This window comes from Lolium perenne, chromosome 7 (assembly GCF_019359855.2).
Source record: "Lolium perenne isolate Kyuss_39 chromosome 7, Kyuss_2.0, whole genome shotgun sequence".
Taxonomy (NCBI): Eukaryota; Viridiplantae; Streptophyta; class Magnoliopsida; order Poales; family Poaceae; genus Lolium; species Lolium perenne.
In genome coordinates, this window is record NC_067250.2 from 126,613,264 (window position 1) to 126,616,941 (window position 3,678).

Genomic DNA, 3,678 nt, shown 5'->3' on the forward strand with positions numbered 1-3,678 from the left:
GGATGTATATCCAAGGTTTTAGCTCAAGGTTTGTTGCTTCTCTAATAATTATTGTAGAACTCTCATCTCTCTTGGTTTGATGTATAATAATATGAAATAGAGAAGGATATATATTTCTAGAATTGATCTCCTTGTCTTGTTTCCAAGATTGAAATATAATGAATACCATGAGGTTTCATGGTAGGATCATGGATTAGTTTTAAGATATGGAGAAGATAGTCAAGAATAGTTTCTTCAATTATTGTTACTTGATTTCCAATTAAATGGATGTTCACATGTTATGGCTAGGAATATCATGTTGTGATATTTAATAAGATCAAGTAGTTGATCACTGAGTAAAGTGTTGTTGTGTTGATTATTAGTTCCATTTGATCTAACCCCTTAGATCAAATTATCTCTACCCAAAACAAATTTTTAACAAAGTCACTTTGAGGTTTATAGCGCCTGACTTGATGAGCTACTTCAATTCCACCAAGGTCAAGTGAAACTTCAGTTACTGTGACTGTTTTATTTTAAAGCGCGAAAATTCCCCAGATTTTCTATGCATGAATGCAATGCACCATCTGTTTCCTCTATTTTTGTAACCCCATTACCTGGGATATTACAGTCTCTACCCCTTAAACTAAACTTCGTCCTCGAAGTTTAATCTCTCTCACGTTTCCGGAGTGTGGTTCTGACTTATACAGACTTAAACTTTTCTCGAACTCCATAGTGATCTCACTGGATATAATTGAATATATCTCTTGTCCAGATTCTTCCTGGAATCCATTAGTATCTGCCTCTGAACCATGGTTCTTACTTTGATTCATTGATTTCTTCCAATATCATTATCTTATTTCCTTTCTCATTGAATATTCAATTATTGGGATTTCTTCTTATCCTAACAGTCTTAATTGAAGACTAATTGGATAACATTCTCCTATTTGATAAAATAGGTCTTTGTTTTCCCTTACTACCAAAACTGCAATAATGGTACTTAGTAAGGTATTTACCATGGAAATGGTTTTGATTGTTTATTTTCCTAAGAATGGATTAGACTCATTTAGTCCATCCAATCATGGTTTATAATTGATACCTATAACTATTTTGGGTTATTTAGGTTCCATGAAAGGAATCATTCTATTAGTCTTTGGTATTGGTATGTTCAATCTTCTTCGATCTTTGGCCCTTTTGAACTGTATTTGGTCAATGGTATTTCCTTCATCCAACTTCATTAAACTTAGCTTACTTGCGCTTCCGTATTTCTGAGTAAATTTTACTCACTTTTTCAAGTTATAGTCCATTTCTTGCTTCCTCAAGGTATGATCCTCGGCTTCTGGTCTGACATCCTTCTGAAAGTATTGTTCATCAATCTTATGAAAATAAGATCGAACTTCCTCTCAGTTCAGACCTTCTTATTCTATCCAGCTTAAAGTATTGAGTTATTGTATATCTAACCCAATGTTTACTCTACCCCTTAGAGTTTTCTTATGGTCTTCAACTCCTTTTTCTTCCAACTATTAGACTTATGGTTGGAATATTGGTCTGGTTCTAACTTATGGTTTGTACTTCTACTAAGATTTTGCGAAGAATATCGGTGGTGTATCCACTCAATTGTGGACATCCAATGTGAATCCTTTGACTAAATGATTATAGGTCATTGTTATTTGGCTAACAAAATTTTTATTTGTTCACAAACTTTTGTTACAAATAATTAAATCGTGGACTATTAGTAATACCAACTGATACCAGCTGTGGTTATTATACCAACTGTGGCTATTTGATATCTAAAAAAAAATGGATTCTATTATAGGTTCTGATCAACTGGACGAGACATCTTCTACTTTATCTCGCAGTATTGATACTATACCAATTGTGGTCTTCTGATATCAACTATGTTCTTCTTATATCTGCTATAGTTTCATATATCATCTTCCTTCATTCAGGGTTTATTTTGCAAGAAAACCACTAGCTGACATTATGAAGATAGTATTCTAAGTGATTTCCCATGCATTCCCTCTTCTATGTTGACTATGGATCTGCTTCAGCTTCACCATAATCACCATATTCCTTACCTTCATGCTTCTCATGTACTAAAGTACTCCTCTGTTGAGGTAAAGCATGAATATTAATTGGCACTTCCTTCAGAGTATTGTGGTTGCTTCCCACAACTTTGTTTCCTTTAACTGATGAACCTTCATCTTGTCTTAGAATCTTCAGAATTCGTCACTTCCTCACACGAATACTATTACCCTCTAGATCTATAGCATCAAGTAAGGACTTGATATTGCAACATGCATTTGCATATCAAAGTCAAACTTCATGTATGTATCTAGTCAAACAATGAAAATCCAATAAAATCCAAGAAGATTCAGCTTTGTGCATATAATACACACCATCATAAGCCTGAATATAATAGTTGAGTAAGACATCTCTAAACATCAGGCTCTGATGTGTAATATATAACACCACATAAGATAGGTTTATATCGTGATACTTAGCACGGATATGTGGATTTCTACTATTTGTCTCAACATTTATCTTAATTGCACATTTGCAATGAGACAAACTTGAAACAAAGTGGTTTGGGATAGTCAAGGTTAACCTAATTTTCTCTGGAATTACTACTTAACTTCCATTTTGTTGAGGACTATTTCACCTGATATGTCTAGGTTCTAACATTGCTACACTAAACACATAACTATGGAAATATAGTTCCTATACTTCCAAGTGTTTCTCTCATAAGACTATGGTCATGATGTGCTTGGCACACTTCCCATATTTTTGGAACACAGCTCTTGTACTATTATTTAGCACTTGGCATGTTATTGTATTCCTACCAAATGTCTATGATGTTCTATTCCATCACATAATGATTCTCAGGTGAATCATATATGATTAACAACTCTACCCTATAGACATATTTTATTCCTATCACTCTTCCTTACCTCCCATGATTGACTCATCATGGTCTAAACTACCTCATATCACTTGTTTGCATCACTTACTATCAATTGTTTCACAAGTTTAGATAAATTTTACTTTCTCATTACTTAACTATAACATGTGTTGGTACACATCTTCCAATAGGATAGCTTCCTTATGGTTGTATCCTCTCGTTGGACTACCATGTATTGTATACCAACTGTGATCTACTCATATATTCTTTTCAGGACTTATTAATGTGCTACATGTTTTGGATTAGCTAACTATCTTTACTTAAGAAAGATAGGTAGGAAAGGTTGACTCAAGTGTGTCAGGATTATTCTAAAGTGAATATCCATCTCAAGTCATAAGAATTATTTGGTTTAACTAAGACAACTTCCTATAGACACTACCAATCCTATAGGTCTCCTTTAAAGGGTTTTAATCCTAGGGTCAAAGCATTTGCTCTGATACCAACTGTGGAGACCCGGCATACCACTGCATGGTGTAGTATGCAAGTCTGATACAACACCAATGGAACACCGTTCCACTAGTATTATATCGCTCAGAGTGGTACAACAGAAACATATGCGGGTCCAAGGCATGTCTATAGAATTACAACATCGACTCTGTTACATAAGATCAGCACAGCCTCCTACTTTACAATGAGGTAAAACTGCAAATAAACTCCAGAAGAACGACTCGTAGTCTAGTCTTATCACGAACTCTATTTGTAGAGTATTTAACTAGCTATAGGGGCTATGAATAGATTCT